The 15,334-nt window shown below is 35.6% G+C and overlaps 1 pseudogene; it reads right to left on the bottom strand.

The window, feature by feature from the left end:
• Window positions 1–10,562: 10,562 nt before the first annotated feature.
• LOC120254068 lies at window positions 10,563–14,991 on the bottom strand (annotated as a pseudogene).
• Window positions 14,992–15,334: the final 343 nt, after the last annotated feature.

Below are 15,334 nucleotides of genomic sequence, written 5' to 3'. Positions count from 1 at the left end.
GAGGACTCAAGCTAATGAGGTTTAAAAAATGACCCTGCTCCCGACGTGGCGCTTCTATGTTGAACATTGTTGATCACCACTGCTAGGCGTCCGCCAGGTGTCTCATTGGTGCCCTTAACGCGTCAATCGGGAGCGACGGACACCTGACCCTCATATTAAAAATTTAAATCCTTATCCAATTTTAAATTAATCAATTAAAAAAATGATATATAAACACACACACAAAGACGTATTTATCAAATATATGATATAAAAAATCAAGCATTCTCTTGATTTCTTCAGCGCAAGGGCCTCTAACTCTGCGGGCGAGCTGGATCACAACGTCTCCCAGGAATAGTCGACACACATGTTTTTCTAGTCAGGCCTGAGACGTTAGACGGTGCTTTCCGCCTGATTAGATCTTTACCTTCTCTCTTTTCTGGGTAATTTTTTTGGTAGGTCACCGAACTTTGACTTATTATCAAAACGGTCACCGAACTTTAATTTGTATCAACGCAGTCACTGAGCTTTAATTACGTCTCACCGGCAGGTCACTCGCGTGTTTCTGCCCCCTCTCTGCCTACGTGGCCGACGGAGCATTGAGTCAGCATGTTATTAACTGGCGCCATGTCATCAAGAGAAGACACATGTTCTAGGGCTGCCACGTTCGCAAGTAATTGAAGGCCACCTCAGCACCTTCTTCTCAGAAAAGAGGGGTTCTTCGTCCTAAGAGATAGCTTCGTTTACATCGAAACCTCTCTAGACCCTGATCTAGGCTTCAATCTTCAAGTGAGGAAGAGAAAGCTCAGCACTTGGCGGTGAGGAAGAGCAGAAGAAACTTGCATACGAGATGGCAGTGAATTGGGAGTTACGACAGTCTGGAGAACAAGCACCGGAGTACAGTATGCCCTCTTTCTAAACCCTATTTTTGTTCTTTAGTGCATTGTTTTCAATTGAATAATCTGAAGTGGAAAGTACCGTAAGCCCTCTTTTTTGTTTGGATTCCCATATGATTTCATTCAATGACTGTAACATGTGTTGGTGGGGAAGAGGTGTCTCCCATGTTGTGGTCCCAACATGTTAAAGTTTGTTAATGTACTACAAAACAAAAGCTTTTGAAATCCATTGCTAGGTATTTGTAATACTTAATTATAGCATGAGACCATTCACATGAAGAGCATGTTAAAGTTTTTGAAATCCATTGCTAGGTATTTGTAACTCACCCTCTTATTTTTTTCCCTTCTTCCTTCTAGTAAATTGAATGTTTTGTAAAGACCTTTAAGATTATGTTTTTTTTAATGTTATGTTGAAATGCCTCTTAGAGGAGTATGGTATGTTGCTGGTTTTTTTATTCTTCTTATTTTGCTACATAAATCACTTTTTGAATTCTTCTAAGGTGTAATTAATTCATCCTCTTGGGATGTCCTAGTTGATGATGTAGTTTACTTAGTTAATCCATCTAATACCTACTTTTAATTTCATTACAGTACCCAACTCAGAATTATTTACTGTAAGGATGCATTACATTGTTGGTGGCTGTGAAGAGAAACAATGATAAGAAATAACTATGAGTGGCTTTGTGGGCATGTGCGTGTTAGTCACATGTTGACTTATGTTATATAGATATATTAGCATATATATTATTATGTTAGTATATAAGGATATATTAGCATATATTATTATGTTAGTAGTTTAACCTTCTTTGGCCGTTCAAGTGGATCTGCAAGGCGAGCTGCTGTTTCTAGCAGCCGGGACGTAATGGCTGGCAATGAGGGAGAACAATCACGTACTCGTGCCACTGAAGCAAGCCCAAGAAACTTCCGCAAATTCTCAGGCCCTCAGATTATACTTTTAGTGATTCGGAACAGGATGGGAATGATACAAGTGACAGAAGTAAGGTTATTGTGTCAGTGGGTCCAACTATAGCTGATGATGAAGATGTTGAGACAGATTATGCAGGTTTAGAGGAGTTGCACTCTTGTTCTTCAACTGATGAAGATGATTTGGCTCCAACTAAGCCTAGGTATTCAGAATTTAATGAAGATTTTGATATGAAGAACCCTGAGTTTAGAATTAGGATGAAATTTAGGAGTTTTGCACAATTTAAGGAGGCAGTGAGGAACTATGGAATTAAAAATAGATATGTCATGAATTTTCGACCTAATTCCAAGACAAGATGTCACACCCACCCCTTCTACCGAGGTAAATGTGGCACCCATCGGTTAAAAATTCCCTTTTAACTCGAAACCCGACACTGCTTTTTAAACAAAAAGCGAGACTCTACTAAATCACAATTTACAATTTTTTTCACCAAGTACAGGGTTCAAATACATAAATACAATAAATATAATTACTCTAATTTTGCGAGTACAACCGCTACTGAGATCATGACACCAATAAGAAGAAAGAAAGAAATGAGGGACCCATCTGCAGTCCCGGACTCAACCCCGACTAGCTCTATACTCGATCAGTGCAATCTAGGGTCATGCTCCCTGCAGTCTGACAAAGACATTCGGTTGGTCGGTGAGTGGCTTAATAATTTCAAATACTAAAAATACGATGTATATAAAGTATATAAATACCAATCGCTTAAATAATTTTCCAACTTTTTCCAAAAATACTAGAATTCTAGCAAAAATACATTTTTTTAAAGAACTTTTGAAACATAAATTCATCATAAATCAATGTCAAAATAATCGATAATATAAAACCATTCTCAAATCCATAGCTCGAAAACTCTCCCTCGACTTAGCCGCCGTTGCGACTAGGTTGGGAGCCGTCAAGGTCTTCGTACCCTTGACGTTGGCCCATCGGTTCCGTGTGGTGACCCCGGGATCCCGATGTATCATCCAATCGTGGGCTCTACGCTCCCACCGATCCGGACCAATCAACAATCGAGTCCACCACGCCACCTCTAAAGGCCGGCCCGTGGGAACCCACTACTCGCGATGGTCGGGCCTTAGCCCGCAGTCACCATCCAAACCAACATGTAGATCGCAAAGAACAATACAAACTGTAGTAAATCATATCACACTGGTCCTTATCCGGGGACATTCACGATGACGATACATGCATAATATCGATGAAAAATCCAAATACAAAATACCATTCCTATGCCAGGAATGAAAACCAATTCCACAAATATTGTTGGTAAAAACATTTTAAAATGCTCACATGATTTCACAAATCATTCCAAATCAAAAGCATATATAACCATCAAAAATAAATACATGAATTGAATAATTAAATCACATATACATGTATTTTTCACTATTCACAAATCACGTATAATTATACCAAACTCGATGTATCAATACGATTGTCGGGGAACATCAACTGCAAGTAAATATCATGTATATTTTTAACCTTATCATGCAAATTAAACATGATAAAATGAAATACTTAAATAATTATTTCCAAAAATACTAGCCATTAAACAGCTTATTTCAAAAATAATAATAATTAATCAATTATTTAAAAATAATAGCCACTACCAACTCACTCGGTGTCCTTGGGTTAATTCCGGGACACGGAACTCCCTCCCTAAGCTCGAACAACACCCTAATGTAATAATATAATAAAAAAATAAATATCACATTGAAAACCCAAAAAGAAAAATACAAAAAAACCAAGTAATTGACTCTCTAATTGGGGCCTCACTTATTCCAATCGGTTAAAACTCGGCCTTGAATAGTTAAATCGGTCTCCAATTGCACTTAAATTAACTTAATTTAGGCTAAACACTGCTGAACCAATTTGAACCAAGATCAATTCCACTGAACCAAGTTTAATTGCACTGAACCAAACTCAATTTCACTGAACCAGATTGAACCAACCCAATTCTTATACAAAAATTTCCTGGACCAACTTGGTTCAACTGAACCCAAATTTTCTTGAATTGGTTCAGCCAAAAATCCTTAGCCCAACATCCAAAACCAAGCCCAAATCAATCTCAACCAACTCAAATTAACCAAACAATTCAATTCCAACCACACTCAATTTGATTTGATCAAACCTAGACCAAATTAATTCAATTAAACCCAACCACACCAATTCTCATTCAAACCCAAGTCCATCTCAACTTGATTTGATCAAGCCCAACTCAACCAAATCAATTCCAACTTGGTTTAATCTAATCAAATCAATTGGACTAACTCAACCCATTTCAATCCAACAATCATCATTAACACCTTAATCATCATCATAATCATCAATTTAATTAACTAAACCAAATTTTTAATCTCGGTGCTACTGATGAACGCTACGATAGAATCCGTGAAAGCAACTCCACCAATCCAAGCAATTTCATCATGAAATACTGAGGTTTTTTTCGACACAAATTTCATCTCAAAACAACACCCTCATCATTCTCATTAATATTTCTTCAAATTCATCAACATTTTTCATCAAATCCAACCATAAATACATATATATACATGCATACATACACATGCTAAAAACAATACAAGAGCTTCTACTAGCTCAAAGTCATCCCTCCCATGAAAGTTTCACTCCGACGATCTCCAAGTCCCTCTCCTTAAAACCTCAAATTTCTTCCCATTTCTTCATTTTTAACCCTCGGGTTACTGTAGCAAAATGGTGGAGAAGAAGATGAACAACACTCAAGCTCTAGATTTTTCTCCAAATTTAACTTTCAGCCGAAATTTACATTTAGTCCCTCAAAACATAATTCCTTACAAAACAGTCTCTGAAAAACTCACAAATGGTCCCTGAATTATAAAATAGTATTCTCAAAAGATCCTTTCAAATTATCCAATGGTCCTTGAAGTATAACACAATATTTCCATATGATCCCTTCAACTTACCTTTCAGTCCTTGGTTTCCATAAATATTTTATATCAATCCTTTTTCTATTACTCTTTAACCCAAAATCTTTTATAAACTTTTACACTTAAGTCCTTGTTCTGTCCACTTGGGGTTTCTCAACAATATTACTCTGTAGAAAAATCTTACTGCAACTATAGTAATACCCTGAATATATTTTCCAACAGTTAATCACAGGTTCAGGGTATTACACAAGATGCAAGGCTTTCGGCAAGAAAGGATGCCCTTTCTATTTGTGGGCATCACCCATGGTGAAAGATAGCAGCACAATCCAAATTAAGTCAGGGAAATTGTAACATGAATGTGCAAGGGATCACCATAATAGACATGTAAATGCCGAATGGATTGCAAAGACTTATTTGGAACAATTTAGGGCTGATCCATCGTGGAAAATACCTGGGATAGTCCAAGCAGTGAAGACCAATCAACAAGTGGACATAAGAAGATTGAAGGCATATAGAGCAAAAAGCAAAGCATTGAGGTAATTTAGAACATGAATATAATTATTACATAGAAATGATTATGTTTCTTTTTGTAAATTCTAATGTTTTTTCACATTCTGTCTTTAGTCTTATAGATGGGGATGAGGAGGCACAAATAATGAGGCTCTATGATTATAGATTGGAGCTTATGAGGACACATCCTGGTTCAACCATCATGTTCAAATGTGATCAACGTATTTTTCAAGCCATGTATGTATGTCTATCCCCATTGAGGGAGGGTTTTTTGGCAGGGTGTAGACAGGTGATCTCGATTGATGGCTGCTTCCTCAAAGGCTTATATGGGGGGCAGTTATTATCAGCAGTTGGGATAGATGCAAATGATTGCATCTATCCTGTTGCTTGGGCCACTGTTAGCAAGGAAAATAAGGCAAATTGGAAGTGGTTTCTTCAACTTTTGGCAGAAGAATTAAGGATCACGAACAGTTTTCATTGGGCTTTCATCAGTGATAGACAGAAGGTAATCTTTTTTTTTTTTTTAAAACGTTATGCATTGATTTGCATTACTACATTGCTGCCTTCTAATTTTTTATTTTTTTATTTTTGTTTTGTTTTGTTCTGTCTTTCATGGTTAATGTTTTTTATTGTCACTATGGCTATGGTGGATGGATTTTATCATGGAATGGCTAATATAGGGATTATTGCCTGCAGTAGAGGAATTATTTCCTAATAGTGAGCATCGATTTTGTGTTAGACACATACACACAAATTTTAGGGAAATCTTTAGAGGGAAAACACTCAAAGACCAGTTGTGGAGTTGTGCCACTTCAACAAGCCTGCCTGCCTATGAGAGAGCTATGGAAATATTGAAAGGGTTGTCAACAGGTGCTTATGAATACATGAAAAGGATAGATCCTCACCATTGGAGTAGGGCATATTTTCAAACACAATTTAAATGTGATATGCTCCTAAATAATTCTTGTGAATGCTTCAACAGCCACATTTTAGAGGCTAGGATGAAGGGTATAGTAACCATGAATGAAATGATAAGGACACAATTAATGATTAGAATTCAAAAAAGGAGAGATGCAATGAAGAAGGTCACATCCATACTTTGCCCTAGAATTATGAAAAAACTGGAGAAGCACAAACAAAATAGTTGGTTGTATAATACAACATGGTCAGGAGGTGCATCTTACCAGGTTCTAGGGATGGTTGATAAAGTGGGAGGAAATTGCTCATGTAGGAGATGGCAGTTTACCGGGATCCCATGCAGCCATGTTGTTTCTGTGATTTTCTACAATAATGAGAGACCTGAAAATTATGTGCATGACTGCTACAAAATCACCACTTACCTTGATATATATAGCCATACATTACACCCAACTCATGATAGAGCTTTTTGGCCAAAAAGTGACCAAAGTCCCATGATTCCACCACAGCCAGTGAACAATAGAAAAGGGAGGAAAACCATATTGAGGAGAAGGGAGGAAGGTGAGGAACCAAGGGGCTTCACAAAGGGGAAAGTGAGCAGGAAAGGGGTAATCATGAAGTGCAGTATCTGTGGTGCTGCTGGACACAACAAGAGATTTCATGGAGGACAACATGTAATTGTTAAATAGGTATTTAAATTTGTGGTTCTATTCTTTCATGTTTTAATTGTGTTTTGCATGCATAGCAGACTAACTCGGAGAGAACAAATGCAAGGCAAGATGGCCAACCAACTGAAGATATTAATCCAATGGATGCCATAGATCCTCAGGTGTTGGAGGAACATTTTGCCATGGTAAGTACTTGAGCTTGTTTAATTTTATTTCTACATTTTATAAGAGCCTGACAGTTGGAATTATAACTCATGGCTATCCTGTTTCAATACATAAGGCTGATGACTTAGCCTTAGCTGGGGACAACCAAGGTGGGGCAGAGACAGTGGCTGTAGAGCAAAGGCTAACCCCTCAAGCACCACAATCACAGGTATGGTAATTAAATTCAAAATATACATTATGGTCAGAACTAATAATTTCTTTTTTTTTCCCATGCCAACTTTTGCAGGTAATTGATATTCATGTCCAAAACATCAACATTTCTAGTATTGCAATCAATTTTGGGATCAGAAAGAACAAACTTAAAGTAAAAAGGGGAGGTAATGCTAGCAGTCAACCTGTTATAAACATGAACCAACTGCCGAAAGAGATATCAGGCCAAAATCCATCTATAAATGTTGCAAGGCATCCTAGCCTAAAGGCTCAGAGAAAAGAAAAAGAGCTTGACAAGGGTCAGAGCCAGAAAGTTGGAGATGCTGAAAAAAGAATAAGGAAGGTGTGGGTCCCTCCTGGGGCTGGAGGACCTCAATAAATACAAATTTAGATAAATGGAATGGTTTGTTGATATCAGAAAGGATGGTGTGTTTTCTTTTTTGCTGCTAAATGGAATTTGTGTACTGAATTTCTCAATGAAATGCAGCAAGTTTTGTATTGACTCTGTCAATGAATTGCAACAAATTTTTGTATTGAATCTGTCAATGAATTGCAGCAAATTCTGTACTAAATTTGCAATGAAATGCAACAAATTTTGTACTGAAGAATCTATGAATTAGTTGATTTTGCTTCCAATGTTTGAATGCTTGATTTTGTTTCCAATTGTTTTAATGTAGATTGTTTGTTAGCTTTACTTTTGCAGGTTATTATTTACTTGTAGTTATTGTGCAGTATTTACAGGCTGGTGTATTGCATTTTCTTTTTTAAATTTCCAGGTTTCAACAGATGTGAGTTAGATGTAAATTTGTAAAATACCTTATTGTTAATGCATATTCCTGCGAATTTTTAGAACAATAGATATGATTTACATTGTTATACTTCTAACACATATCATTCCAAATTTAAATCAAAATTGCATTTTTTTTCCTACATTCTACTTTTAACAATGACTACAACTTTACAATTATGATGCCCTAATTGTGTTCACTCAATAGAGCCTTCAACAGAAAATTGAAAATACATTTGTCTCTTTGCAAAATTCAAGCAAAAGACCTTCAAAGCATGCTCCTTTACTCTGCGAAAACTTTTAGCCACAAATTGACCACAAGTTGTTCCACTTCTGAGGATAACAGTCATTTGCCCTCGCTATGATAACACCCTAAACTAGAAGAAACTACACCACCCAGGCAACCACAACTTTTCCCATATCTTCACTCTCATGGATGGCATCTCACTGATGATGCTCCTCTAATGATGTTCTTTCTCTCAGGAACCAACTAGGATGAAGAACCCCTATTTTCTGAGAAGAAGGTGCTGAGGTGGCCTTCAATTGCTTGCGAACGTGGCAGCCCTAGAACATGTGTCTTCTCTTGATGACATGGCGCTAGTTAATAACATGCTGACTCAATGCTCCGTCGGCCACGTAGGCAGAGAGGGGGCAGAAACACGCGAGTGACCTGCCGGTGAGACGTAATTAAAGCTTGGTGACTGCGTTGATACAAATTAAAGTTCGGTGACCGTTTTGATAATAAGTCAAAGTTCGGTGACCTACCAAAAAAATTACCCCTCTTTTCTTTTCTCTTTACTTTCTTGCACTTGTACCCCCTCACTTCTAGTGAGGGTCTTATCTTCCTTGTACTGTTTCTCCATTTTTAATAAATCAGTGGTTTATTCACTCTTAATAAAAAAAAAAACGTATTTATCAAATATAATTTTTTTAAAAAAAAAACTCACGAAAGATATACATAATTGATATGTATATATATATACAATCATGATTGCTTGGGATCTGGTTGTTAGGGGTATTATATATGTAATATACGACCAAAATAAAATTCTCGTATTTTCAATTTCAATGTTTAATTCTCATAATTCTTGTATTTTTAATGATAAATTCTCATGAATTTAGGCTATTATTTGGAAAGATTAACCTCGGCTAGTTTGTTACTCTTTTTGTGTTTTTTTTGTTTTGGTCCTTTTGTAGTGTGATGGTTGTAGTCACCGTGAGTTTTGTGTTTCTAGATTCACCCATAATGAATTGCGTTCTATAGTCTATATTTTCTATATTTTATCATTTTTTTTGTGTTTGTCTATTTATAATTTTTTATATTTAATTAATTATAATTTATTTACTTTTTTTAAATATATATAGTCAGTCCAAATGGTGATGTTTTTAGATATATACCTCTCAAAAAAAATATAATGCTCTCATATTTATACATATTAAAGTAGATGTATAATCTACTCCGTGAGCGTTTTAAAAAACAATTTTAATTTTTTTAATAACATTTAAATTTTTATTTATATTACTTATAATATTAATAATTGAAAAATATTAATTATACATAATTATTTATGTAATAAATGTCCATAAAACCTTTAAAATCCAAGATATAAAATAGTTTATATGATAAGAGTTGTTTAATTATATTATTTTATATATGATATTGTCTCAAAAATCCTCACAAAATTTTAAAATCTTCTATGTGAAGCCGGAGAAAATGCTTGGTATATATATATAATGATAATGAGCGCTTACATATATATAAATATAATATCAGTATTGGTCTACATACATGTGTGTATATATTAGCTAAGTTTATGATTACCTCTACTACCCATGCTAACTCCCTGTAAGAGTTTTAATATTAATTTCTTTAAAACAACAATTATAATTTTTTGACTCCATATATGGAAAGAAATATTATAATGTCTGTTGCTATGATTATTAGAATTCAATATAGAAAAAACCACTTTGCAAACAGTTCAAAATTTCTTTTTAAAGTAATAAAAACTACATAAATTAAATCATGACATATCTGAAATAAATTGATTGAAATTTGAGACTGCTTTTTTTCATCATCAAAAACCGGAGAGAAAAACCAAGAGAAGGGAATCTAAACAAATTACTGTTTTTTTATGAGAATTTTTGAATTGGAAAGTGCTTTTAATTTTTAGAAATTCTTATTAATTGCCCCCAATACTTCTCCATTTCTCCATTATCTTCTTAGAAAAACCCTCTTAATTTCAACATCATGATTTCTTTTTCTTTTTCTTTTTATCTATCTGAATTTGAGCATAAGAATAATATGGACATTTTGATAATTTTAGTTAAAGCCGAAAAGATTTTATGTGCAACACAATTCTCATTATTTTATTTATTAAATAGTTATATAAAAACAAGTATCTATGATTTAATTGACAATTATTATTAGCATTCGATATTTTTCTATTATTTTGAACATGTTCTACCACATTTAAAAAATCAATCAAACAGGTAGTCCTTTTCATCCTGCCCAAGAACAGCCACGCATTGATGACAGAAGTTAAAATTGAAAAATATCATGCCAGCATAGTGAAGATGCACAATCAAATGGATCGTTTGGCGTTTCTTAGCTTGACAAATGGATCAATTAACACAAAAGGCCTGGGAAAAGAAGTTAAGCATAGGTAAAGCAGCTTATTTCACCTCTACCAGCTAAATAACAATGACACTAATTTATTTTCCACATAAAGCAACATAAGATCTAGTTTTCCCAACATTGGGTCTATATTTATCACGCCTTCTTAACCTTCGCTGCAGGTGGTGGGAAAATAATTCTAAATAACCAAGATGCCATGACGGCACCAATAAAGGGACTGATCCAGTAAACATAAAAATGCTCCCAAGTATTGTGACGATTGTGGATATATGCCCAGCCAAATGCCTGAAAGCAACAAACAGAACAAAGAATCATAGGATTAATCAAATAGCAAAGTTCAAGAACTGGCAGAGTTGAATAAAGGAAATGCAGATGGTCAGCAAATCAATGTTGTGTGCAGTGTTGATTTTTCATTCTTGATGCAATCATGGAACAAGCGAGGAGTAATGCAGAGAAATACTATTTGATGGATTTAGGATTGTAATGGAAGAAGTGAATTTGCAATTCTGCACATAAAATTAGAATAACAATGCTACATGATGCATTTAGGATGTGCCAGAATTCAGAAATCCCATTCTTGAAATGGATAACAATATTAGGAAGGTCATAATACCATCAAAGAAGATTTACAAATAGCAGAAATATAATCTGCAAGGACATTTTAATATTTTAGATGCAATTAAAGTCCAATTACCAACACTTAAATTGAACATTGATGTTCAGAAAAGAGCCTTTTTGCCTAAGTGAATCAGCTGCCTTAGCTATGTTACACAGCGATGTCAGAGAGAAGAACATAATTCCTCAGAAACTGTTACATATGCATTTGATAAGACTATCTCCTACTTGGTGCCAAATAATCAAAGTACAAGGAGGAATGCTCTTGGCAGACTACAATTCAACTAAATGACAGGAAGAAAAACAATCATGACACATGACTTTCAAATTGACAGCTCATGAATAAATTGGTAAAACAATGTTTTCACTATGAATACATATGGCATAGGTCCAGACAACAAATGTCAAGGAGAAGAAACTCACCAATCCTAACAAAAGCCAACAAGTACAAACAAAGAATTCTAAGGTCACATTTTTACACTAAGAAATAAGTACTGAGTCCTGATGAACTAGTTCTGTTCAGACAAATATTAATAACTGCCTTTTAGGCATTAGCCTGCAGCAGAGCACACATAGCCTCCAAAGAATTTGATGTTTGTAGAGGACACAAATAAACATTGCGTTGATTGGAAAGTTACATGTGCAAACCCGCTATTTTGAGGGGATGAGATCCTCAATGTGAGGACATATGTCTACAAAACACTGTTTCCTGAAGGTGTAAATGCAATGGCAACACTATTACTCACTATATATGGGCATATTAACCAGAAAAAAAAGTAGTGGTTTGAAACTTTGAAACCCAAATAATCTAAATTCATGATTAAAAGGACTGATACAAAGGCTCATTGATGATATAGCATAATACTTGCAACTAAGAATATTGTCAGGCTGTACATGTCACAAAGATGTAGATTGCAGAAGTGATGGGCTTTCTTAGAATTCACACTGTGTGGATATCTGATTCATGTTGTAGAGTTTGGTTACTTTCAGCAGCCAATCATAGAAGTTTATCCTTCCCCTTTCATGATTATAATTTTAAGGATGATAAACAGCTTCACATGTGCTGAGTTCCCAACTAAAATTTTTTTTGGAGGCATATCTCGTAAATCAATGCTAAGAACCTTATCTAAGCCTCTCAATAGAAGTCTCTCTCTGTTTGTTGCACATTGGAAAGAAATGCCAAAGTTAAAAGCGTTATCCATATTCTTCTTGTTCATCTCTCATTAGATACCTTTTCTTAAAAATACATGCTTACTCCACTCTGTAGCCAATCTAATTGTCTAACCCCAACCATCCCAGCAGCAAAAATTCAATTGGTCAAGATATTCAAATAGCATATTTACCACCACATTCAGAAATTTGATGGCTTTGATATTAAGAAGTATCTTTAAGATTATTTAAAGAGAACTATTTTCTATTGAATGGTGATTGTATGGTGCTATGAATTAGATCGTTTTAGTGGTTTAAGACAATTTTAATATCATATAGGCTATAATATGCATTACATCTACAATTACATTGTTGTTAAGTGCCATCATAAATCCTATTAAGTTCAATTTTTTTTAAGAAAATCCAATTTACTCAACAGTGGTATACAACAGTCTATACATTGTGGCACCAATCTTCCATCTTTGGCCCAGCTTTGCTAGTTCAATGTATTGCGGATCTTTTTAACATGTTAGTACCTATTTCCTTCTAAAAAGTTTACACTTTACACAAATTAGTGATCCCATCTAACTCAGAAATATTCACCAAATTTTGGAAATTATCCTTGAATTCGATCACCAATTTAACAAAAATAAGTCATTGTGTAGTTAGAGAAAAGGGGGAGAGATGGTATGGTTTTCTAGTCCTTGTTGATGAAACAGATCACCCTATCAGTTTGACACTTGACCAAGCCAAACCATCAAAGTTCAAGCAAGAACCACAATTCATTGGCATAAAACTCTTCAGTGACTCTTCTCTTTGTTAGTTAATCAATTACTAAGCCATCCAAAATAAATCAGAATTAAAAAACTTGAGTCATCCACTAACCCACTGCTACTTGTGTTTGATACATACGCCATATAGATTTTCAAGGGAAAACATCTTGGTTATCTAAGATTATAAACAAAGGAAAATAATATAGATCTAAAGGTGATAGTCAAATAGCAAACTACAGTTGAAAATTAATGATTTTCAACCTAACCAAAAGAAGCAATGTTGAGCAATGTTAACCATCTTGGTTCAAGAAATAGAACAAAAAAAATAAAGAATGTTGGAACTTTCAGACCTATTGAGCACCAAAGCTGACCAAATGAATCATTATTTTAAAAACCCTGATTGACTCAAATAAATATCTAATAAACATCTTTTGTCCATTAGATAGCAAACACGCCAATTATTGCCCAAGGGATAACAAACTTCAGCTGATCCGTACTTAGCTGATCCGTACCCAAGGCCATTGCTTAGATGTAGCATATCAAGCAAACATTCTATAGACACTTTTAAAAACTATTTAACAACTCTTAAAGTGAAAGACACATCTTATGCTTATCTTCACATACCATTAGAACAACTCAATGAAAACTATTTTAGAAGGTGATTGAAACATTGTTGATGCAGATCTAGCACTTTATAGTGCTTAACATCAAATAGATTCTAATAGAGAAATTTTATCTATTATTATTGTTTGTCAACAGCTAGTGTAGCACAGATGGCACCAGGATGGAAAGAAATGGAAACTAAATTGAATTGGATAATACACAATGAAAAATAGAAACGAAAAGAGACGCTCACATTGGCGGGGTTCATAGATGGTCCCGTGTAGCCAGTACCAGCTATAACAAAAGCAACAGTGCAGGCAGCGAGCAGCCAAGCTTGATGACCGAATTTCTGGGGCCCTTTGATGATAATCCAAAGGACAGTGAAGGTGATGAGGAAGGTGAGAAGCCCTTCAGCGATGGCACCGGTGTGTGCATCGACCTTGAGCGAGGGCCCGCCAAGCATGTGCTTGTACTGGGGAGGCGTGAACTCCATGATCGCTCAAAAACACCCCGGCCGCGCCAAGAGCCTATTTTTGCAAGATGAATCAGGTTCATAAACCATTGGCAAGCAGATGAAGGAGAAATCCAAAAATTAAAAATAAAATAAAATAACAAACGATCGAAACAAAGAGATAGAAATGGATGCAGATGCAGAGAGAGACCTGGGCTGGGAAGCGGAGTGCCATGGAGATGAGGGTGCCATCACCATAGCCGGAGGCGTAGAACGCGGCGGTCCCGGTGGGGTTGAAGCTGGCACCACCGAGAGCATCGCAGATGATGTTGAAGATGAATATAAGAGAGGCGATGAGGCCGATGGTGATGAGGACGTTGGGGGCGAAGCCGTGAACATTGATAGCGGTAGCGATGAGGGGGGTGAAGATACTCACCGTGGATACGCAGAACATCCATAGGAACATGATCAGGGCGTCGTACACTGCTGCCTTTATCGGGCCCATCCTTGCTTTACTCTTCTTCTTCCTCAATCGTATCGGATCTCCACACCACTTTTTCTTTTTTCTTTTTTTGTTCGCCCTTGTTGATGGTGCCGATGAGGAGAGGCTTGTTGACCTATCCGACCCTCCTGCTTTTGAGAGAGAATTTCCTCCCTTCGGACCTCCCCCACTCTTGTCGATCTATCCTTCTGTTCTATTACTCTTTCGCTCTCTCTTGGCCGCCGTGCACCACCTAATTAATACCGAACTTTTTATTTTTAGGTAGGATTTTATCCATACTTTTGATTTTTTATATTTTGAAAATTCAAATATTAAAAGATAAATGATTCTCTTTTTCTTTTGAAATTTCCAAATTTAATTTATTAATTAATCCATCCCTGCTTTTTTACAGAGATGGATATGGATATGGAGTATTTTTTTTATTATTATTAAAATAAATAAATGACGAATTTATTAAAGTGGATATGGAGTTAAACTTATCTTCTTAGTTCAAGTTAAGATACGAACTGAAGCTTATCTTCTTAGTTCAAGTTAAGATACGACACTGAAAAATCAAAACTAATAAAAAAATTTCCCTCA

This window comes from Dioscorea cayenensis, unplaced genomic scaffold (genome assembly GCF_009730915.1).
Source record: "Dioscorea cayenensis subsp. rotundata cultivar TDr96_F1 unplaced genomic scaffold, TDr96_F1_v2_PseudoChromosome.rev07_lg8_w22 25.fasta BLBR01000331.1, whole genome shotgun sequence".
In the NCBI taxonomy this organism is placed as follows: Eukaryota; Viridiplantae; Streptophyta; class Magnoliopsida; order Dioscoreales; family Dioscoreaceae; genus Dioscorea; species Dioscorea cayenensis.
Note: the sequence above shows the minus strand (reverse complement) of the source record. Positions and strands in the feature narration are given on the sequence as shown.